Consider the following 25,762-nt stretch of genomic DNA (forward strand, 5'->3'; position numbering starts at 1 on the left):
ATTTATAGCACTGAATAAATCTGAAAGTTCATCTAGTAGAAAGTGATCAATATTACCTCTTTTTCTGTGTGAAACTGACACTGGACAAAATAAAGAAATAGCTCTGGGAGGAATCTCATGAGTTTGCCACCAGCCATTCTATTTACTTTGTTTGTTTTTCCTGCAACACAAAGGCAGCTGAATTAGGCACAGGAGATACGAATTGCAGATTACTTTCTCACCAGTCATAGCCTTATACTCTCAAATCAATAGAAATTCATGTGATCTGAAAATTAAATCTCACATGCTTTTGTGTGTGCACAAGCACAACTTACAGCTTTATTGATGAGGTTATAATCCTTTTGTACAATGGTAGAGGTACATCCGAAACATTATTAATATTGGCAATTGACAACGGCTGCATCATGAGCTAGGGGAGTAGGAGGGGAGCTAATGGGGCCAAATCTAATAATAATTCCTGTAATATTTGTACCTCTGCGTTTCTCTCGGTTATAAACCGCACATTAGCAAAACACATTTCAACATTTCTCTTGGAATACTGAAGTGTAAAAAAAAAATGTAAACAGACTGAAAGCGTACAAACCTAATCAAATATAGTGTACTCTATAGATCTTCCTGATTACTATCTGAGGATAACATTAAACATCAATCACAGCTATATTGTTTCTGTGTAAGTTGCTGTAACCAACTCTTTAGGGCTTGTTGCCTCTCCGGCCTCTTGCTAGTTACAAAGAGTTACTTTCATATGGAAAGCAGTACAAGCAGACAGATAATCCTAGGACCATCTTCAGCTGGGTTCTCAGTACAGCCATTGCTGGTCTTTGTCCAAATCTTGGCATGATACAATACAGGAAAGGCCACTGGTTTGACCTGTGTGGTAATTCCTAAGTTCCTAAAATAAAGGACAAAAGAAGTGACAGCAAGTGTAACAGGCTCATGGTGTTTGCCTGAAATACCCTGTCCTGTTGGGAGGTTTTGATCCTGCTTGGAAATAATTAAGTGCATTCTGGTGACACATTACCCCACCTGGATATAAGTAAGGTTCTCTGCGGAGAGATGATCTAGGGTGGGGTCTGAGCAGTCATGAGGGAGGAGCCCTGACAACAGCCAAGACTGGGGTGACTGTTTATGCTGATCTTCAGGTTGTTCTTGTTGCATTCTTTGTGTATAAACCCAGACTCTAGGAAGGAATTGAGAATGGACTTTTCATGGTGACTGTTTTTGTAGAATAGCAAAAGGTGCCTGAAAACAGCAAAGCTATCACTGCAGTCTCTTTAGGGGTACGAACTGGTCTTGGCATTCTTTTTTTTATCAGCAACAACTGGCCGTGGCAGTTGATATTTCATCGTAGTGTAGGGCCAAACTCTGGGACTGGCACTTATTTAAGAACCACCTAATTTGTCCCATCATATACAGGACCTAGCATTGGAGAAAGCAAAGCCAGCTCCCTGCGTTATGTAAGTACTCTGAGGCAGCAGGTCCGCAATCCCACGTCAGCTGCTCTGTGAGATGAACCCAGCATTTGAGAAGCAGGGGAAACAACATTATGACCCCGTAAGTCTGGCCAACACATTACGCACTGCTCTAGAAACCCTTTGTGACGTTGCACTCCATAACGTTTTATGGAAATTTGCTTATGAGTGTAAATATGATGTAACTGGAATATGCTTTATGCAGAAGGTGTCTTGTAAGGTATCATTACACAGCTTATGATCTACTGAGTGTGTTCATCCCCATTTGTTTGCACGGATTATTTCCATGTCTGGAGTTAAGAGAATAAGATATAAACTCATATTACTGGTGTAAACATATTACGTGGAAGCCATTAAGGGTGCACCAGAATCAGTGACCTGTAAATGGCTCTGTTTACTTGCAAACCTTCTGGGATACTTGTGGCCAGCCCTGGAAGAATGGAGATTAGGGGTCTCACAGGACATGTGACCATGTCACCTGAGACTGGAATCCATCTTACACCTAGTGCTTTTCCATTTAGAAGGAGGGGTGGAGACCCAGAGAGACAAAGGATTTCTGCTTTGTGCCAAAGCTACAAAAGGGGGAGGAATAGAACAAGGGGGCTTCCAGTCATTAGAAAACCCCTAGTTTCCACCTAAGATGTCTGCTGGAACTAACAAGGACTGTACCAGGGGAAAGGATTGGGCCCAGACTAGGAAGAAGTCTAGTCTGTGAAAGAAGCTTATTGGAACATCTCTGAGGGTGAGATTTAACTATAATCAGTTTCTTAGTGTATTAGGCTTAGAACAAACTAAGTTACCAAGCAAATAAAACAAAACACGCACATCTGTCTGTTATTACTTGGAACCACTTAAATCCTACTTTTTATACTTAATAAAAACACTTTTATTTATTGATAAACCCAGAGTAAGTGATTAATACCTGGGGGAGCAAACAGCTGTGCATCTCTCTCTATCAGTGTTATAGAGGGCAGACAATCTATGAGTTTACCCTGTATAAGCTTCATACAGAGTAAAACAGATTTATTTGAGGTTTGGATCCCATTGAGAGCTGGAGATAGGTGACCTGTTGAGCAGTTTTAAGTTAAAGTCTGCAGCTTGGGGGCATGGACCAGACCTGGGTCTGTGTTGTAGCAGGCTAGCATGTCTGGCTCAATAAGCAGGGTTCTGGAGTCCCAAGATGGCAGGGAAAATGGGCTTAGAGGTAATCTCAGCACATCAGGTGACAGTCCCAAGGGGTCTCCTTATTTATTTAATTGCCAGCAAAAAAAAAAAATGAATTAACCACAGGAGCACATCTTCTAGTGTTTTGAGACTAGCATGCATTATAATAACTAATTAACCATTCTCACCTCATGCAAACACCAGTAAATCCCTAGGTTGGACGTTTTTCCCAAGCTCCAAGCAAATAGAAAAGACATAGAAGAGAAGCAGTGATGTCCAGTAATTGTAACTGGTTGTAGGAGTCAGGGGGTCTGGATTCTAAGCTTACCTCTGGCCATGACTCACTGAGTTGCTTTGGGGTAAGTGACTTATCTGCAAATTTTCTCAAGTAGCCATTAATATGGGGTGCCTGAATGTTAGAGGGGCAAACTCATGCCATGCCAGGCCTGATTTTCAGCGATGTTCAGTTCCCATTGCCAGGACTGCTCTGCACCTGGCATGATCAAGCTGGGCACTCAACACAGACCTTGTTGAAAATGTGGAGCTGCACATCGCTGGACATTGGTTTACCCTACCTGTACTGGTGCAAAGCTTTCTACATAGGTGCAAAGGTGGTGCGAGGATTAATGACCATTCCAAGATTCTGAGATGGAAGGTGCTGTGTTATCAGTGTGCAGTGGTAATATCTTGCAGGGAATGAATACAGGGAATTGAGTGTTTAGCTTTTGATTCTAGGAGAGCAGGGCCATGAATATGCTAAAACTCTTCTAGCACTATATTATGCTTAGAGCTAATCACAGGCATGAACTGGAGTGGATATTGATTTTACCTTACCAGCCCCATGCTGTGTGAAGTCTGCATACTTTATTTTCCCATACAAGGGGATATGGAACAGGTGCTCTAATGAGGTCTGGCATTTATACAGGGCCTTCCTCAAAAGGGACCTGAGGCTGCTTTAAAGGCTGAATTTAGTGATCGCTTTATGCTTCCCTGGAATGTAGTCACTTCAGGAACCAGGTTGTGGGTGGTCAGGCCTAGTGGTTGGAGCAGGAGTCAGTCACCAGGAATAGGAACTCAGGGTCAGAACCCAGAGCTGGGTCAGCTGAAATGAGGTGATGCGGGGACAGGGAAGGAGTAGAAAAGGCAGGGACAAGGTTGGGAACGAGCAGACACAGGAGCTATCATGTCCACAGGGACATGATCTGAATAGCCACCAAGCTACAGCTGCTGGGTTTACCAGCTGGTCTGCTGACGTCCCATCAGTCAGATGGTGGAGACAATCAGGCAGCCTCCTCCAGGACAGCTGCACTCGTGAGATGGCCCACGGGCTGGCACCGCTGCAGACCCTGACATGAGCTGCCACTGAGCACATTCGCCCTGGAGAAGTGGGTGCCACTCCCAGAGATCCCAAATGGCATTGGCATTTACATGAGGGCTGAATTTGGCCTGCTGCGTGTGACAGAATGCATCCGCACTACATGACATTTTAGGCAGGGAAAGGTAAATCCCTATGATTCAACACTGCACGGGCACCTGCAAAGGACTTCACAGGTACACACAATTCCGACGTGAAACCAACAGATGCTGCCTTATTTGTGAAGTGTAAGAGAGCGGTTTGAAAATATGCCGTATAGCCCACCAGCAGCAAGCCAGGCAACAGAGACGCTCAAATCCCTCTTCCCTACCCAATAATCCCCCCGCCCCTCCCCCTTGTTCAAATGTCTTGGTAAAAAGCCGATCCTTGCAGCGTGCCTTGAAGATCATCAGACTGGGTGTATATCAGACAAAGGGAGGGGGCGGAGTGACTTTCTCCACTGCAGGGCTCTCCCGGAGAACCCCGTCTCAGCAGCAGTCCCTTCTAGTCTGTATCTGTCCCCCTGTGATCTCACCCAGATCTAGACACCTGCAAACGTTGAGATGTTCAAAATTCAGCCTCACCCCACATTTTGCAGCTTTGAGCCCCTCTCTGAAAGGAAAAAGAGCCTTGAGTGGATTCCTGTGCATCCAGGAAACAGACACATTCAAAAGGACTATTCAAATTTTCTAGCTGTATTTTCTCCTGCCACTGTGCTACACAGGAGAACTTGTGTATTGACAGAATCACGTTCCTTTGACCCTGAAAGGCTTCAGCCTTTCACTGCAGTGCGTTCAGGTAGATCCTCTATGCAAGCTCCTGGAGAAAGCCTGCTTTATTCTGTGGCTGGTGTGTTGCCGCAGAAGGCTGGATCCTAGGTATATCAGCACAGGCTCCCTCTGCTTTCTCGGCCTGTCAAGGTTCCTCCCCCACTCTGAACTCTAGGGTACAGATGTGGGGACCTGCATGAAAAACCTCCTAAGCTTATCTTTACCAGCTTAGGTCAAAACTTCCCCAAGGTACAAAATATTCCACCCGTTGTCCTTGGACTGGCCGCTACCACCACCAAACTAATACTGGTTACTGGGGAAGAGCTGTTTGGACGCGTCCTTCCCCCCAAAATACTTCCCAAAACCTTGCACCCCACTTCCTGGACAAGGTTTGGTAAAAAGCCTCACCAATTTGCCTAGGTGACTACAGACCCAGACCCTTGGATCTTAAGAACAATGAACAATCCTCCCAACACTTGCACCCCCCCCTTCCTGGGAAATGTTGGATAAAAAGCCTCACCAATTTGCATAGGTGACCACAGACCCAAACCCTTGGATCTGAGAACAATGAAAAAGCATTCAGTTTTTTACAAGAAGACTTTTAATAAAAAATAGAAGTAAATAGAAATAAAGAAATCCCCCCTGTAAAATCAGGATGGTAGATATCTTACAGGGTAATTAGATTCAAAAACATAGAGAACCCCTCTAGGCAAAACCTTAAGTTACAAAAAAGATACACAGACAGAAATAGTTATTCTATTCAGCACAATTCTTTTCTCAGCCATTTAAAGAAATCATAATCTAACACATACCTAGCTAGATTACTTACTAAAAGTTCTAAGACTCCATTCCTGGTCTATCCCCGGCAAAGACCAGCATATAGACAGACGCAGACCCTTTGTTTCTCTCCCTCCTCCCAGCTTTTGAAAGTATCTTGTCTCCTCATTGGTCATTTTGGTCAGGTGCCAGCGAGGTTACCTTTAGCTTCTTAACCCTTTACAGGTGAGAGGAGCTTTCCCCTGGCCAGGAGGGATTTCAAAGGGGTTTACCCTTCCCTTTATATTTATGACACGGCCTTAGCTCAGGCTCTGATCCCAGATGTCACTTTGAGAGAGCACATTAGAACATTACAATGCACACTTGGGCATCTCCTTCCAGATCCAACCGCTTTCAGCTTTAAGATTGAAGAACTTTAGAGAGGGACCCAAAACAAAACCATGGATCCGAACCCGCCACCAAGGTTGGGGAATACTTGGGTCTGAGCTACATGGTGAAGCACTGGAATGGGTTATCGAGGGAGGTGGTGGAATCTCCTTCCTTAGAGGTTTTTAAGGTGAGGCTTGACAAAGCCCTGGCTGGGATGATTTAGTTGGGGATTGGTCCTGCTTTGAGCAGGGGGTTGGACTTCACTAGATGACCTCCTGAGGTCCCTTCCAACCCTGATATTCTATGATGTTCCATTCTAAGAACCTCAGATCCAAACAGCTACCTCTGGATAAATTCAGGTCCAGATTTTAACTTTGCAGCTTATCCATCCGGACTTTAAAAAATGGCATGGAGATAGCCTAGGCACCCCCTTCGCCTCTGTAAGGGGCAAAGACAGAAACAGGGAACGTGTAGGTCAGAAAAAATGTAGTCACCGTAAGGAGGAGGGGAAAGGAGGTGGTGGGGGAGGGGAGTTGGCAGGAGGTGGAAGGAGCCTGTCAAGGAGGAGGTGGAGAAGGAGGAGAGAAAGGACGAGGACACCAGTACATTGATTAATGTACCTTGTACCGCTCCTGGAAGAGAAAAAGTCTTCCAGCATGGAGAGCTATGACACTGCATAATGCTGGCAAATACTGTGAGCCACAGCTCACTAAAGTCAATAGGAATCTTCCCCTTGACTTGAGTGGGCTTTGGATCAGGCCGAAAATGAAGCTAGATTCCGGATGGGCAAAAGGGAGGGACTTTATCTTCATCATAACCCCATGTTTCACTCTCCCCTCCTTCGGTTAGTTTAAAGATACTCCTGAACAGCAGTGGGATATTATGATTTAAGCAGGGGACTAGGATCCAGGACTCCTGGAGTCTGTGCCCGTCTGAACCACCCACTCCCCGTGTGAGCAGCTGCTGCTCTTCTTCTTATGCTGCATTCTGTGTCCCCTTAAAGCCTGGCTGTGGGGCTAAGAGGCTGTCACAAGTTTGTCGTAAGTGCTCAGCAACGGGCCAGATGCCTTCTGGAGTGCCTCTTCCTTGAGCCAGCAGATTGCTCTTTTCTGTAACTTGCAGGTACAAAATCTGTTTGGAGCCAACATGCCAGCTTCCTGCACCACCTCCTGCCCTGAGCCAGGCAAAGACTGATGAAGAAATCACCTGCCTTAAGCCGGGGCGTTCATTTGCCTCCTGCACTCGAGGGCTGGGCTGATGATTTCCTGCCTCTGAACAGGAGGGATAATGATGTGGGCATGAGTCAGGCACAATGTGGGCACATGTTTTACAAGCTTCCCCCTGACAGTCAGCTGCGTCCTGAATGTCCTGAGCACCCGGCCACTCCATTCTTGGAGCTTCCCCATAGTCCTGCTGCTGCATCTCGATCCTGACTTATGGCGTCTTTCCATTGATTTCGACAGACTTTTGGTCAGTCTGTAAATGCAGGCTTATATGTTCTGTGGATCAGGCACAGAGAGGGACATGTGAGATGTGCAGTGACTAAACGAAGACCTAAAAGTCACCTAAATTAGTATTCGAGTCCAGGCTCCAGAGATGAAATACTAGTGCACAAACCCACTGTGCACTTTTCATGGTGCAAAGAGGGGGGGGGCTGCTCCAAAGCAGCTTTTAAAGGACTGAGAAGAAAATAAATTATTAGGTCTTGACACCCTCTGACCTGGTGGAGACTAGACCAGGATGAAAGCTAGCCCGTCCTGCATTGCTTTTGTCATTGTAAACGCTCTTGATGCTTTGCTAAATATAGAATAAAGCCACCTCCCTTGATGTAATACGTTTGCAGTCTCAGGTGAGACACGAATCTAAGAGAAGCTAGACTTGTGACAGGAGCGCACATTCAATGTGAGAGGGAAAGGAGAGATTATTGATGAAATGAGGGGAGGAACAAGTAGATTTGATGGAGGAACTTGATGGAGGAGTGAGAAGAAACTTGGTTAACAAGAAGCAGGAGACTGTCCAAATACAGAGGGGCGCATCTCCCTTTTATCCAGCTGTTTGGGAAGGATATGGGACAGAGACTGAACGGTGTGTGTGAGTGTTAACAACCTGCTAGTGGAGTTGAAGGGTGAGACTGAATTAAGACAATAGGACGGGTCCCAAGTAAATGTTAATAGTCCAGTATAGCTATTGATCGTTGTGTTGTTTTACATATTGGAAAGGGTGCCTTGAGCACGGGATTGAGGAACCATGTACAGGCATATCAAAATCAATGGAATATAAATCAGTGCCTCTGCATCTGAATTCTGGTGAATGGCTTCCCCGTGCATTCACTCGTGCAAAAAAACGCAGAGATTGGTGGCTGGTGGAAGTTTACTGCCCTGGTGCTAATTGCAGTCATTTCTGCACCATGTGCCGTGCTCACACAAGTGCTATTCAAATGCTTTCAACCCTTTTAATTCACCCTCTATCTCCCATTGATCCACTACAGCTACCAATTTGCTTTTATATTTTGGGAGGTTACGCTAGAGCAGTGTTTCTCAATGACCAGTCTGTGGGTCGGTCCCAGTTCCTGAGATCTTCCTGGCACAGTGTAGGAAGGCAGCAAGCCAGTCCCTAGTATCCAAAAGGTTGAGAAACACTGCACTAGATGACACCAAATGGTTTTCTTTGCCTCACTGACTGAAAGAGTCCATGAAAAGGCTCTCTCCGGGGACCATTTATTTTATTTCTTTATGCATTCTCCTTTCCTGGGATCATTGCCCTTAGCTCTGTTCACTCTCAGAGCATGGGGACTGCACCTCTAGGGCGTGGGTGTGTTTGACTCCACCAATAAACTCTCCTGGACTGAAAATTCTTTGCTGAATCCAGCCCCTTCTGCATTTTTTGATTCCTCGAAGGAAAGATGGATCACTCCAGCCTTGCTTTCTTATTTGCTAGAGAATTTACTTTAACAAAGGCTATAGTTATCGATCTGAACCTGATACTCACGCATTAGCAGATTTATTGAGCTCCCTCACCCGGCCACATTTTCCACATATCTTCATAGCTTGCAGAACTGCATGAACTCATGCAAGCCAGACATGCCTGAACCAAAATCCTGGTTCAGGTTTCAGAGTAGCAGCCGTGTTAGTCTGTATCCGCAAAAAGAAAAGGAGGACTTGTGGCACCTTAGAAACTAACAAATGTATTTGAGCATAAGCTTTCGTGAGCTACAGCTCACTTCTTCGGATGCATGCAGTGGAAAATACAGTGGGGAGATTTATATACACAGAGAACAGGAAACAATGGGTGTTACCATACACACTGTAACGAGAGTGATCAGGTAAGGTGAGCTATTACTAGCAGGAGAGCGGGGGCGAGGGGACGGAAAAAACCTTTTGGAGTGATAATCAAGGTGGGCCATTTCCAACTTCCACCAGCCACCGATCTCTGTGGTTTTTTGCATGAGCGAATGCATGGGGAAGCCATTCACCAGAATTCAGATGCAGAGGCATTGATTTTAATATGCCTGTACCTGGCTCCACAGATGGAAATGGCCCACCTTGATTATCGCTACAAAAGTCCGCTCCACCCCCGCCGCTCTCCTTTTCTTAATCCTGGTTCAAACACTCCCAAAGGTAGGGGCATTTGGAGCCCTTACGCATATCAAAATTGAGAGGAGGCCCTTGCAGGGACCAAAACTAGGATGCCGAATCAAAAAAGTCTCACGCAGTGTGCATTCAGGGGTCAAGATCTGGATCTGTACTTTGCTGCTCTGACTCCTCTCTAATGAATACAGGCATTTCTGAGCACAAGCTGAGCAACTGGGGATTTAATGACCTAATTTTCATACTCATATTTTGATGCAAACGCCTGGGCACAAACCTATCCCTAGAGAGGGGAACAGTTCCATAACTCTTTAGAGATTAATAGATTCAAAGGCCAGAAGGGACCTCTGTGATCATTTAATCTGACCTCCTTCATACCACATAGAACTTCCCTGAAATAATTCCTGTTTGATCGAGACAAGATCTTTCAGAAAAACATCCAATCTTGATCTAAAAATTGCCAGTGATTTAAGATCCCCCATGACCTTTTGTAAATAGTTCCAATGGTTAAATACTCTCACTGTCAAAAGTTTGTGTCTCATTTCCAGGCTGAATTTGTCTAGCTTCAAATTTGTGTCATTGGATCTTATTATACCTTTGTCAGCTAAACTGAAGAGCCCATTGTCAAATATTTGTTCCCCACATAGGTGCTTATTGACTGTAATTGAGTTGTCTCTTAAGCAAGCTAAATAGACTGAGCTCCTTGAATCTATCACAATAAAATACGTTTTCCAATCCTTGAATCATTCTCATGGCTATGCTCTGACCCTCCTCCAATTTATCAATATCCTTCTTGAATTGTGGGCATCAGAACCGGACATAGTATTCCAGCAACGGTTGCACCAATTCAAATACAGAGATAAAATAACCTCCCCATTCCTATTCGAGATTTCCTCTTTATGCATCCAAGGATTGCATTAGGCCTTTTGGCCACAGCATCACACTGGGATTACAGCTGATTATCTACCACAGCTCCCAAATCTTTTTCAGAGTCACTGCTTCCACTGATAGAAGTATGTATGGCCTACATTCTTTGTTCCCAGATGTACACGTTTAGTGATACTAAAATGCATATTGTTTGCTTGTGCCCCGTTTACCAAGTGATTCAGCTCACACTGTATCAGTGACCTGACCTCTTCGTTATTTACCACTCCCCCAATCCTTCTGTCATCTGAACACTTTATTGGTGATGATTTGATGTTTTCTTCCAGGTCACAGATAAAGGTATTAAATAACATAGGGCCAAAAACAGATCCTTGTGGGATCCCACTAGCAACACACCCACTCAATGATTATTCACAGTAGACAGTTCCATCTTGAGATCTATCATGTAGCCAGTTTTTAATCCATTTAACATGTGCCATGTTAATTTGATATCTTTCTATTTTTTTTTCCAATCAGAATGTCATGTGGTACCCAGTCAAATGCCTTACAAAAGTGTAAGTATATTATATCAATGCTATTACCTTGATCAACCAAATTTGTAATCTCATAAAAAAGATGTCAGGTTAGTTTGATAGGATCTATTTTCTGTAAAGCCTTGTTGATTGGCATTAATTATATTACCCTCTGTAAAAGGGGTTCCACTCACCACAGGAGCATCTCTCCAGGGCCGGGTCTGGGAATTAGCTTTTGCCTCATCCAGTGCCCCCTTCCATCAGTTACTGTTCCTATGACCTCCCTCTGTCTTTACAGCTCGAGGTGCTCCCTCATGGTGACTCACACTTTGGCCAGGTCCCTATATAGTCCTCTGCTTTAAATTTGTTAGTCTCTAAGGTGCCCCAAGTACTCCTTTTTTTTTTGTGTGGATACAGACTAACACGGCTGCTACTCTGAAATTTATCTGTTAAGACATTTATTAATCTGTTCAATATTTTAGCCCTTCAGCTAGTATTTTATCTCAAATCTGGTTACTTTAGGGCTCAGCAAACTCATTCAGGTGACATAAGAAGCATTATGCAGAACAAACTGAACCTGAACATCTGAGGTTCGAAACGAGACCTGGTTCATTATACACCAGATTTCCTCAACTCACAGCAAAGAGCAAGCGCCCAAAGACTCACAAATACACTAAAATGAAATTTAACAAGCACTTTCATGCTTCACTGAATTTCTGACCTCTGAAGCTTAACTATTTATAACATAAACATTCCTCCTCCTAAAGAGCGCCGGAGCCTTCTGCATGCATGTTTTGCAGGCCTCAAATGTTACAATGCAGAACTCCATCTTTATAAAGGCTGACAGCACTCTGTGGACGGGTGTTTTCTTTAATTTGCAAATGTTACAGGCTGCATTTACTTGACACGTTTACTTGCAGTACATTATTCAGCCACAAGATGTCTGTGTGCCTGGTGCAGAGTTCCAGTGAGGGTGGAGACTCTGGTAATAAAAGGAAACAAAACTGGATCTAGAGGGTCATAAAAACTAAACCAAAACATTTTTTTCTGGGAAAAATGTGGAATGAAACTTTGTTTTTCTTCATTTAAGTTGGGATGAAAATTTTTGAAATGAAACTGTACGCTTTTTTTGGTTTTGCATCAAAATTTTCATTTTGATTCACTTTTTTTTTAAAAGGTTGTTTTCTAGTTTTTGAGGATCCCTGTGCCACACCCCTCTCTCTCACATACAATCTCCCTTTTATTCATCTGGCAAGGGTGGGGTTACAAGTTGAAAATGGAGAGGAAGTGAGGAGAAAATATTTTTTTTTTTAAGTAAAAAGTAAAAACAGAGAGGAGGGTCAAGTTTCAGGAGGGACCGAATTTAATGGGGCATCAGATTGCAAGCTGGACCAGGCTGCTACCACAAAAACACAAGCAGGCCTCTCAGAGTACTCAATACAGATTTCTTTCCCACATCTCTGCCTGCCACATCACTTATTGTTCATGAAACAAGTCTGATCTCCTGCATAGAAAAGGCCATAGAATATCACCCAATAATCTTCTGTATGGGCTAAGGGCTAGGTTGTGACTTGGACTACTGGTCTTAGGGTGACCAGACAGGGGGTGGGTGGTAATAGGATCCTATATAAGAAAAAGACCCAAAAATCGGGACTGTCCCTATAAAATCGGGACATCTGGTCACCCTAACTAGTCTATGCAGGTGAATTAGAATCCTTTTTATACTCCTGCATAGGCTACCTGGATCTTGTGCTTAAGATAATTATGGCACCTTAGAGACTAACCAATTTATTTGAGCATGAGCTTTCGTGAGCTATAGCTCACTTCATCGGATGCATGTAGCTCACGAAAGCTTATGGTCAAATAAATTGGTTAGTCTCTAAGGTGCCACAAGTCCTCCTTTTCTTTTTGCGAATACAGACTAACAAGGCTGTTACTCTGAAACCTAAGATAATTATGGTACTTGAACATAAGACTCTTAATTGAAATAAATCAATGTCAGTGAGGATGCTAGGAAGAAAAGGCTGATTGAAAGGGCTGATTAAAATGGAAAATAACAGACAGAATTGCCTTCTGAAACTTGCCAGCACAGTTGCAGCTGGTTGAGAGCAAAATGTTTTATATAGGGGAATAACCACTACATGCAACTGCTCAATGTGATTCTGTAGTTTCCAGCGTTGGCCCAAGCACTTAACCGCAAAACCTATAGTGGCCAAGATTGACCATTTGGCCCCAACATGGAGGGAAATATTAACATCTAAGAGGGTTAAGCTAAGACAAAGACTGTCTGTGAGTGCTAAGGGGCCAAATTGTCTTTGGGCAATGTGGTCCAGCGGGTAGGACAGGGCACGAAGGCTCAGAAGACATGGGCTCTGTTCCCTGACCTTGGGCATTTCATTCACATCCTTGTGCCTCTGGATCCTCTACTATCCTTTGTTTCATCTATTGAGTAGGGACGGTTGAAATATTTTTAGTGGAAAAGTTTTCTATCAGACAATGCTGTTTCGTCTATATCAAAATATTTCACAAAAACACATAGCTTTTTCAACATTTTCAAGAGAAAAGTTTCAAAATGGAAGAATAATTTGAACAAAAGTATATTAATCTCATTTCGAACTCTACTTTTTTTCCACATCAAGTCAAAACAGAACAAGCTTCAATATACAGTACTCTGTGGTTAGGTCACTCTTGTCACATGTTGCCTCGTGTGTTCTTTCATTGGACGATTGCCAACTGGAAGGGTGGGAGATGGCTTCAGCGGGTGAGCAGCAGCAGAAAACATGTGAGAAGGTCAAAACCTTTCATTGCAGCATTATAAAAATGTTTCATTTCAACCAGTTCATTGCGAGGTTTCTGGATTCAAATATGTCAGAAAATTTCATTCTGGGAAACACTGAGATTTCAGTTCGTCAGCCCTAATTTGGCACAAAATATCAGAAATTGCTGCAAAATGGAAAATCTGTTTTCCAACCTGCTCCACTAGTGAGATTGTAATTTCATCAGGGCAGGGACTGTCAGCTACTATATTTATACACTGTGCCTAACACAACCAATCCTCAATGTAAATTACAGCCTCTAGGTGCTGCAATAATGTTAATCTGAACCATCCCACCTAACCCTTTTCAGGTATCCATAATGTCCTTGCAACTGTCTCTGATCTTCCCCTTAGATCCTATCTAAGTTCCCCTCCATAGGCCCTTCTCCTGACTCCATCATTCCCTGGCTTCCCTCATTTCCAGACTGTCCACTTGTCTGCCTAACTCTGTGAAATCACCTGCCATGCTGCTCTGGTAGGTGTTTTGCCCTTGTAATTTGTTTGCTCTTCTTGTTGTGCTTCTGTCTTCTTATTGACACATGACTGGACAGCCATTAGAATGGAATTAAAGGTTTAATCAAACTGAATCTCACTCCCATTCATGGCATTGAAACGGTCACCAGATTTGAGGTCAGAAAAGTATATTCCCCCTGAAATGAATCAGAAGGGAATTTGGGAGGGGATTTTACCTTCTGCTAGTACATCAAGAGGGAATTAACTATATAATTCTGACAGTATGTCCCATATATGGGGATTTCCTGCTATTGGAAGGAGTGGGCATTAGTGGACTTTAGTATCTCTTATGCTACGAGGGTGACCAGACGGCAAGTGTGAAAAATCGTGACAGCGGGGGGTGGGGGGGACAGAAAAAACAGGTGCCTATATAAGAAAAAGACCCAAAAATTGAGACTGTCCCTATAAAATCAGGACATCACCCTATATGCTACTAAGGTTCTCATGTGAAACTTCCATGAACTTCAGTGCAAAGACTTCAGGATTGGGCCTTCCATTTCCATCCCATCACATTTGCCATTAGTGATCATACTGTTTGTTTTGACAGGTCTACCCTGTGATATTGCTAGCATCGGAGGGTGGGAGAAGGGTTATTGTCCATGGAGAAAATAACATTTCCCCCCAAAGTTTAGTTTCTGCTTGGTTTTCAAAGTTTGTTTGCAAAATTAAATGTGCAATTCAAGATTGTCCAAACCTAAAATCATTTTATCAAAACCTCCTAACTTCTGGGGGTCTGGATGGAAGCAACCCAGAACTGAGCTACCACTGAGTTAGAAAATACAGAACCTGGTTGATGAGATTTTGTAAAACAAAGCCTCACCTCTACAATACCAAAATAACTCCAAAATACCAGCTGTTGCTCTACTAGGCTCAGACTCTCAACAGCCAAAATACAGTTTCTATTTGGTTAAAAACTACGTGGTGATATGTTTCCAAGATATATAGAAAAAAAAACCACAATGCAAATGTGACCATGAATTTTTGTGCATATATCTCTGTATAATTCTATCCTACTAACATTCCTCAGTCACTTGTTATGTTTAATACCACTCCTTGGAAATACAGAGGCCAACAATCAATACACTCAGTAAGACTTATTAGCTGCTGTGATTAATATTCCTTGTCTAATCCCTTGAGAAATGTACTGTAGCTGCCAGGCTAATGAAGACAAGGCGGAGTTATTTAGGTGTTTGTTAGCAAAGCTTATTTGCATATAATTAACTGAAAAGATCCCTGTATTTACAGAAAGCAAAAGATGCCAATCCCTTTTGCTAAAGGGTTTCATGTCAACAGGCTAACTTCATGCTGAATTAACAAAACAGTTGTGCTATTCAGAGATGAGAGTGACCAACATTCTACACAAAGATGGACTACAAGCCGTCAGGAACAGTATCCCCGATAATGTCACGGCAAACCTGGTGGCTGAACTTTGTGACTTTATCCTCACCCATAACTATTTCACATTTGGGAACAATGTATACCTTCAAAATCAGCGGCACTGCTATGGTTGCCCGCATGGCCCCACAGTATGCCAACATTTTTATGGCTGACTTAGAACAACGCTTCCTCAGCTCTTGTCCCCTAATGCCCCTACTCTACTTGCGCTACATTGATGACATCTTCATCATCTGGACCCATGGAAAAGAAGCCATTGAGGAATTCCACCATGATTTCAACAATTTCCATCCCACCATCAACCTCAGCCTGGACCAGTCCACACAAAAGATCTACTTCCTAGACACTACGGTGCTAATAAGCGATGGTCACATAAACACCACCCTATACCGGAAACCTACTGACCGCTATACTTACCTACATGCCTCCAGCTTTGCATCCAGATCACACCACACGATCCATTGTGTAAGGGGACTGTTGCCCCCTTACTAACATTCAGTGTGGGTGTTTTAGTTGCTAGCTCCCAGTATTAAAAAGGGGGAAGGGTTGATGGGGAATCAGGACCCTGAGACTGACAGCCCCCAGGAACAACGGGGAGAGGCCAATGCTACAGATAAGCCTGAATGACAGGGCGGGCAGGCTAATCAGGGAGTCAGGAGGCCAGGGAGGTCCCATCCTCTGTGTGAGCTGGATTTGCCTGGATCAGACAGAGTGGGGCTGAGCTAAGGGGAAAGCAGGGGCCCAAGCTAAGCTGGGGAGCAGAGCTGTGCCAGATCCAGAGGGACCAGAAAAGCAGCCCAGAGAGAGCAGAACTGTCCTGGGAGCAGAGCTGCAGCCCCAAAGCCAGAGGCACAGCCCAGAGAGAGCAGAACTGTCCTGGGAGCAGAGCTGCAGCAACCAGAGCCAGAGGGGCCAGAGAAGCAGCCCAGGGAGCTGGAGGCAGAGCAGCAGCAGCAGTGCTGAGGCAGAGTGGTGGAGCTGGGGCTGGAGCAGTCTGGAGCTGGGTGCGGTGAGCAGCTGGGGAGACCAAGGGGGACCCTGGGCAGCGGGCCCAGCACAGGGAGACGCCTCAGCCAAGAGGTTCTGCAGGCCGGGCTTGGATCGTAACCCCGACAGGGCGGGGGCGACACTGGGAAGAAGGGTCCTACCACTTAGAGCCTGAGAGCGTGTGGCCACCACCAGAGCGAATGTCCAACCCACAACATCCCTGCCGCACAGCCAGGGCCTGAGCAGGAGGCCTGGGACTTGCAAGGAACAGACTGTGAACTGCCCTGACGTTCCAGAGACACTGTTTGTGATGTTCCCTGCCACAGAGCGGGATGATCTGTTTCCTTTAACCTTTCCCATTTTTCCCTATTCTTTTTAAAATTAATTGTTGATTAAATAACTTGCATTTGCTTTAACTTGTAATGTAATGGTCAGTGGGTCAGAGAAGTGCCCAGGGCAGAGAGAGTACCCCGGAGTGGGGACACCCTCGCCCCTGTCCTAGATGACCACAGCAGGGTTGGGGGTCGAGTCCCCCAGGAATCCTGGGCCCAGCCTTGTTGGGGTTACGAGGACTCTGCCAGATAGGAGAATGGAAGGGGAGTCCTCAAGGGCAGGGAGGCCACTGGGTAAAGGAAGTAGGAGCGAGGACTCAGATCCTTTCACTAGCCCACTTCACCGGGGCAAGACAGTAGCCAGGAAAGTTCCCCACAATAGCAGGACTATTCCCCCGCTTACAATTGTCTACAGTCAAGCTCTACGATACAACCGCATTTGCTCCACCCCTCAGACAGAGACAAACACCTACAAGATCTCTATCAAGCATTCTTACAACTACAATACCCACCTGCTGAAGTGAAGAAACAGACTGACAAGAGCCAGAAGAGTACCCAGAAGTCACCTACTACAGGACAGGCCCAACAAAGAAAATAACAGAACGCCACTAGCCATCACCTTCAGCCGCCAACTAAAACCGCTCCAACGCATTATTAAGGATCATAGAATCATAGAATATCAGGGTTGGAAGGGACCTCAGGAGGTCATCTAGTACAACCCCCTGCTCAAAGCAGGACCAATCCCCAATTAAATCATCCCAGCCAGGGCTTTGTCAAGCCTACCTTAAAAACTTCTAAGGAAGGAGATTCTACCACCTCCCTAGGTAATGCATTCCAGTGTTTCACCACCCTCCTAGTGAAGAAGTTTTTCCTAATATCCAACCTAAACCTCCCCCACTGCAACTTGAGACCATTACTCCTTGTCCTGTCCTCTTCTACCACTGAGAATATTCTAGAACCATCCTCTCTGGAACCACCTCTCAGGTAGTTGAAAGCAGCTATCAAATCCCCTCTCATTCTTCTCTTCTGCAGACTAAACAATCCCAGTTCCCTCAGCCTCTCCTCATAAGTCATGTGTTCCAGACCCCTAATCATTTTTGTTGCCCTTCGCTGGACTCTCTCCAATTTATCCACATCCTTCTTGTAGTGCGGGGCCCAAAACTGGACACAGTACTCCAGAGGAGGCCTCACCAATGTCGAATAGAGGGGAACGATCACGTCCCTTGATCTGCTCGCTATGCCCCTACTTATACATCCCAAAATGCCATTGGCCTTCTTGGCAACAAGGGCACACTGCTGACTCATATCCAGCTTCTCGTCCACTGTCACCCCTAGGACCTTTTCCGCAGAACTGCTGCCTAGCCATTCGGTCCCTAGTCTGTAGCTGTGCATTGGGTTCTTCCGTCCTAAGTGCAGGACCCTGCACTTATCCTTATTGAACCTCATCAGATTTCTTTTGGCCCAATCCTCCAATTTGTCTAGGTCCCTCTGTATCCTATCCCTGCCCTCCAGCGTATCAACCACTCCTCCCAGTTTCATATCATCCGCAAATTTGCTGAGAGTGCAATCCACACCATCGTCCAGATCATTTATGAAGATATTGAACTAAACCGGCCCCAGTATCGACCCCTGGGGCACTCCACTTGACATCGGATCTACAACCTCTCCTGAAGGATGACCCATCACTCTCACAGTTCTTGGGAGACAGGCCAGTCCTTGCTTACAGACAGCCCCCCAACCTGAAGCAAATATTCTCCAGCAACCACACACCTCACAACAAAAACACTAACCCAGGAACCTATCCTTGCAACGAAGCCCGTTGCCAACTGTGTCCACATATTTATTCAGGGGACACCATCATAGAGCCTAATCACATCAGCAACACTATCAGAGGCTCGTTCACCTGCACATCTACCAATGTGATATATGCCATCATGTGCCAGCAATGCCCCTCTGCCATGTACATTGGTCAAACTGGACAGTCTCTACATAAAAGAATAAATGGACACAAATCAGATGTCAAGAATTATAACATTCAAAAACCAGTCGGAGAACACTTCAATCTCTTTGGCCACTTGATTACAGACCTAAAAGTGGCAATTCTTCAACAAAAAAACTTCAAAAACAGACTTTAATTCCAATTCAGAAGTCTCTCATTGATTTGGAAACTGGATACAATTACCTTAGGCTTGAATAAAGACTGGGAGTGGATGGGTCATTACACAAAGTAAAACTCTTTCCCCGTGTTTATTCCCCTCACCACCGTTCCTCAGACGTTCTTGTCAACTGCTAGAAATGGCCCACCTTGATTATCACTACAAAAGGTTCCTCCTCCGCCCCCCAACTCTCCTGCTGGTAATAGCTCACCTTAAAGTGATCACTCTCATTACAGTGTGTATGGTAACACCCATTGTTTCATGTTCTCTATGTATACAAATCTCCCCACTGTATTTTCCACTGAATGCATCCGATGAAGTGAGCTGTAACTCACGAAAGCTTATGCTCAAATAGATTTGTTTGTCTCTAAGGTGCCACAAGTCCTCCTTTTCTTTTTTCAAAGGGATAAGAATTTTGGGGGCATGACTGATAAGAACTAGAGTGCCTTTTAGAAAACAGATTGCTGCTTTGAGTAGGTGTCATGTATACGCCTTGTATTCTTTTGTTATACCCTGTATTTAAAAAAAAATACAAAATGGACTGTATTCAGAACCAATGCATTGTAGCTGACCTACTTTGGGGGAAACGACCATCATTTCATTGATGCTGTTGCCTTTGCAGGGGTGTCTTCTGAAAATTACCTGCCTTCACACACCTTGAGACTCTGAATATTTGGCACTGTAATTCAACTGGCCTTTATTTAAACCAGTGGTATTGAATATGTATTTGCAATGGTACAACTCAGCAAGAAATAATGGGGTAGTACCCTTCCAATTGTGTTTTGTTGGTTTTCAGTACTGGAGACATGGCCAAGAGATTGTTGAGGTACTTAGCCTCTGGGTCATACTGTGGCACTAGAAGTAAAATTCTTTGCCTAACACAAGAAAAGCCAAACAAAACAATCTGCCAATCACAAATAAGCTTTTAGGGAACTCTGGGTCATCAGGATTTCTGTATAAGGCTGGGGCAGGTTAGGAAGGATATTTGTGTGGTTATGATACTGACCTAGGACTTGAGAGATCTGGATTCACCTAGCTTTGAGGAGCAGCAGATCTGGATTCATGTCCCAGCAGTGAGGAGCAGAGCTCATGGACTTTCAAGGATCTTGCAGCCCTTGTTAGTAGCAATGTTCAGACAAAGGAGGAGGAGGTCTCATTGAAGAAATGTTCAGGAGTACCTAAGCAGTTACAAATTACAATTAGCTGTCTCAGATGCTAATTCATTAACTGGCTGAGTCTGTCCTCTGAGAAAAACAACAGTGAATCCAGTGTTGTCTGATGTGAGATGAACAAAACCAAGCCAAACCAGGCATAAATTATCAAGTGGAAATTGGCTAATGCTGCTCCAGGTTACGGCATATATTCCCCTGTGCTTGTTTCTCTCCTCATTTCTGAAGGCCTTGTTTCCTCAACAGTCTGTGTAGATTGCCTGTGAACCCTCAACACGACCCTTGGATGCTGCTGACAGCCCACTGGTGCGTGACTGAGAGGTGACCTGTTTGCAAGATGAAAGGAGTCTGGTAATCACAAACTAATAATGTATGGGGGGAAGCTTTTGGTGGCTGTTACTCTTGTTCTGAAACCACTTTCCAACAGACCCGTGTGGATGACATAGGAAACGATCCAGGCATCCACTCGGAACCCTGATTTTAGCCTTAGCTAAATTCAAAAGCTTCATCTCAAAATCTGAGCTTCCACAACCCAGTGCAGCAACGTTGGCATTTGTCTCAATGCAGGGGCTTCCCAGGCTGCGAAATCTGCTCAAAAGCCAGAGACCTCTGAGGGTATTTTTTCACCTTGGCCCTACACAGCTGAGTCAAAGCTGAGATTTAGAGAGAGCTTGAGGAAGGGAGACTGCTCCTTCTCTTGGGCCCCTGGGGAAAGGGCTGAAGGTACAAGGGGCATTGTAAATAGTATTGCTGCATGTAACTGTAGATCAGTTGGTAAAGGGAACTGAACCAGCACAGCGTGGGTACCTACCTGGTGGAGTCTGAATGGTTTTTGGGGGGCTAGAAGGCAGGAGTCCACAGTATTCCTCTGGCTGACTGGGGGAACCTGGGGAGCACTGGAGTGGAGGGGGAAGGTGGGAGTAGCCAGGATCTCCCTCTCTGCTAGGTTCTGGCCCTGGGCCCAAGGAGGAAGGGGGGAGAAGAGTCTTCATCCCCACTAGCTGGTACAACAGATCAGCCACCACATTCTCTCTTCAGTTTGGGGCATGGTCCCAGCATTCGGCTTCCCACTCCGCAGAGGGTTGCCCACAAAGTCTCAACAAGTCAGACAATCAACTGGGGCTTCCCAGCTTGCTTTTCAGTGTCCAATTGCTCCACCTTGTCAGGGAGAAGGGTGGGGTGAAAAGGGTGGCAGGCCTTTGACCTCCCAATCTGGTCTTACCCCGATCCAGACCCTTCCTCTGTAGATCCCCCTGTCCCAGAAGCTACAGCCTGGCTGCCAGCTTGACAGTCTCCCCCTGCTTGACTGCCAGAGTCCCCTTTTAAACAGGTCCACTCTTTGGCACATGCTCTAGTACTGCTCCACAACTCCTTTAGCTTTAGGCTATGTCTACACTTAAAACGCTACAGCAATGCAGCTGCACAGTTGCAGCTACGTCACTGTGGTGCGTCAGTGTAGACACTCGCTACAGCAACTGGAGGGGTTCTCCCGTCACTGTAGTTAATCCACCTCCCGGAGAGGCAGTAGCTAGATTGATGGAGGAATTCTTCTATTGACCTAGCACTGTCTACACTGGGGGTTAGGTTAGCCTAGCTATATCTCAGGGGTATGGATTTTTCACACCCCTGAGAGACACAGCTATGCCCATGTAAGTTTTCAGTGTAGACCAACCCTTAGTGTGGGGTCTGTAAACCCCATCACAAGGAGCAACATCTGGTGCACAGCGTAAGTGCTGGGGGTCGGATTAAAAGGTCATTTACCAATTCCACCGAGCACAGCATCCTTGTATCTCATAGGACTCTGCAGGACTCTCCCCCTCCACAGACGATGCTGTGAAAGAGACAGTACTAAAGAAAACAACAAGGAGTCCGGTGGCACCTTAAAGACTAACAGCTTTATTTGGGCACAGGCTTGTGTGTTTCTCCTGAAGCTGGGTAATTTGAGTCTTGTGCAGATGAATGAACATGTGCGAGTTGTAACCCTGCATTAATTTCTATGCACCTTACCTGCTTTAACAGCAACAGTTACTTCCCTTAATAACAATTATTATAGTCTAGACATAGCATACAGAATATAATGAATATAAATTGACCCATTTGCAAGAATTTACTGCTAGTGGCAGATGAAGGCTCATAACCAAAAATGTTTACCCTAAACAAAGAGGTACATAAGAGCCAGATTCTGAACTCAGTTGCAGCAATGTGAATGTGGACTAATGTTGATGCTGTTGGTGGAGTTACTCCAGATTTACACCGAAGTAAATGAGACCCAAATCCAGGCCCTGGTACTGTATCATGGGAGATTGTTTTTAAAAGGAAACTGCATCTTTCTTGCCCAGCTCATCTGTATGAAAGTTCAAAAGCACTTCATATTATGAATAGTTTATTGCCTTTGTGATTTCAGGGGAATTTAAGAGCTGGGATAAATTGTTGGACTGACACTCCTGGAGTAAGGAGTCCTCTGTTTTCCTATTTATCTTCGATGGAAGCAGTAAGCTGCCTGACCACCATATTTCAGCTTTGTTCTGGAGAATGCAAGGCAATTTTACCTATATTTCCCTTCAGTGGTCCATCAAGGGTGCCAACTCTCAGGCTTCCAGCTCCCCCGGCACCGTCACTCTTGCATGGAGACCTGCGACTCTCTCCCTTCTGACTTTGGTATCTCCAGGCTGAACCATTCGCTGCCTTCCCTGTCTGATTCCCAGCAAGAGACTGGCTACCTAAGCAGACCGGCTTGCTCTGTTTTCAGAGACTAAACAACAGTGCAACTGTCCCTAGTTAAGCTACCACACAGCTCTTTCTATGCAAGTTCATGCATTTTTAGGGTAAAGACATTAGAGAAAACATATTCAAAACAATAAAATCTGCAATATGCAGTCTAATCAGCGTAGCAGAGATCACTCCAACTCTAACATGGGCTCTGACAAGTCAGTTGTCCTTCACACCCCACAAAGGGGTCTTTTTTGTGGTCACAAGTTCAGAGCAACCTCTGCTCAGAACTCATGAAAAGTTTAGTTCATCCTTTCTACAGTTCAGGAGTCTTTGATCTGGAGCAGATAATCAGTGAACAATGGGTTTGTCTCTCTTTCAAAAGGCCTCCCAAGTCCTTCCCAGGAAACCCACTTCACATGTATTATTCCGACCGGTTCTTTGACATTCCTAACATTTTCCCAAGGTTTACATTAGTGAGGCTTCTAGACAAGTTACATACACTCCTCCCATAAAACATATAGCATTGCATTTCTAATACAGTGGAGCTCAAAAGGCATTAAACTTAATTCAGTAAGGTTTGTCCAGAATGGTGCAGGAAATTGTCCTCTGTCACTACCACTTTTAGAGGTGACAAGACAAGCAAGACTATCCCCATTTGGTCATCAAACTCTCTTCTGAGATTGCTAAAATGGGTGATAATCAGTGGTTGGCTTTGGTGATGCTTGGTGCACAGGGAATAGCTCATGGTGGCTAGCAGTTCTCATTAATCAGCATGATGTTTTCACGCCACAGTTGAGCATGACAAGGAACAGACTTGGGATGAGGCTACTAAGTACAGGCCTGACACAAAGGCCAGGACGGTCCATGGAAAGACTCCCAATCACTTCAATGGATCTTCACTTCCATGTAGACAGGCCCCGCCCTTCACAGCTGCGGAACTTCTTACTACAGAGGACAAGCTCGTTTCTGTCAAATAATAAAACAAATCTTATTGGCTTGATACACATGCAACAACGGACTTCGCTATGTGCTCCATTGTCACATCTCAGTCCCTGGATTGAAGGATCTCCCAGCAACCTGGGACACAAACAGTATATACACCCAGGGGCCTGTGCTTTGTGGCTTTAAGCAACCTTTGCACTCCATATGCACCGGCACTATACAGGAGCCCACCCCACCGGACCGTCGTGTAAGCTAGAGCAATCTCAGGGCTTCTATAATTTTTGCTCTATTTCACTTATGGCAATAGTTGCCGTGCAGTGCATTCTGGTCAGCCTCGTCCTTTCTGTACCTGACCTTGTCCTTTTCCCAACTTGCCTCTGTGCTGGGGCTGGGAGCAAGGATGCCATGTAGAGCCTTTATGCCAGCTATGTAGGCCTCTGCACAGGGTGTGTCCCAGGGGGCTGTTTCTACCTTTCTGAGCACCAGTGCATTCTTAGTGTAAATAAGAATCAGGCCCCAAGAATCCAAAGAGTGTTCACAATGTCCTTTGCCCTTGCAAGGCCAGCCTTCTGTTTGCCTGTACAGCTAGGTACCTCTGCAATAAACCTGGCCAATCAATGAACAGAGAGCTCAGGTGTGCAGCGGCATGAATAAATCCTACCTTTTGGAGCACTAGTGTTTTACCAAAGCTCTCCGAGTTTCACATTGGAAGGAGCGAGAGAAGTCCTTGCATCCCAGTGCAAGGAGAGGGAGTCAGCTATTTCACCTCATTAATTAAGGTGAAATCAGCACCACCGGGCATGAAGGCAAGGAGGACACTGGGCTAATCATTTATTGCTTGCATGCAATGACAGCAAAATAAGTAGGAAAATCAGGGGCAGCTCACACTTGATGTTTTCATTTTGTAAGCCATCTCCCCTCTTTTGACAGCCTTTATCAAGGCTGACACTAATTAGTGCATGATTCACTGGGGATAGCTCGTGGTGGCTAGCAGCTCTCATTAATCAACATGAAATTTTCATGCCATAGCTGAGCATGACAAGGAACAGAAATCCCAGCAAATCGCCTGTCTGTGGCTATAAGCATCAGTGCTGAACTGAGGGTAAAGATTAAAGTGTGTAAAGTGAGGAAGCACAGCCAGCCAGTTGGCTTCTTGCTGCAGAGTTGAGCCAGACAGAGAAGATGCCAGGGAGAAAAACAAAACAGCAGCAGGAGCAGGTTGTCTGCACAAGATGCCTTGGAATGAAGCAACCCTCAGATACCGTGTGGGGCACCCCCAATCCCGTGGCTTTGCCATTTCATGTAGCCACCTATCAGCTGATGTTTGTACAACGGGACACTGATCAAACGGGGGAGGCCAGATCCGCAGTGGGTGTAAATCACCAGAGCTCAATGCAGTTGTGCCAATTTGCACCAGGTGAGAATCTGGCCTATGAGACAGATGCAAGCCAGTGCCATTAACACCTGCCATACAGAGGCACCGTGAAAGGTTGGCAGTCCAGGACCTTTTAAAAAAAAATTAAAATTCCACCCACCTTTGGAGGGTGAATTCACTAAATAACATTAAGTTCCTGCTCCCAGGGCTAGACTGTGCCTTGGCCACAAGCTGTGTATGGATGGTACCGAACTACTCCTTTCTCCTCAAGAGTGGTAGTCGCTTCAGCTGGGCCTCCTGCTAATTCATCGGTGCTGGCTGGTGCACAAAGGGAGTGGTGCCGAAGCTTCACCCACACACTTCCCCCTCTGCAGGATGGGAAGGAGGGGGAACACACAGCTGGCTTCTTCCATTGCTTCCCACTCTCCCAAATTAAAGGTCCAAGAAGACTGTGCAGCAGTGTAAGGCAGGGAGGG

Source organism: Lepidochelys kempii, chromosome 7 (genome assembly GCF_965140265.1).
Source record: "Lepidochelys kempii isolate rLepKem1 chromosome 7, rLepKem1.hap2, whole genome shotgun sequence".
NCBI classification, from domain to species: domain Eukaryota; kingdom Metazoa; phylum Chordata; order Testudines; family Cheloniidae; genus Lepidochelys; species Lepidochelys kempii.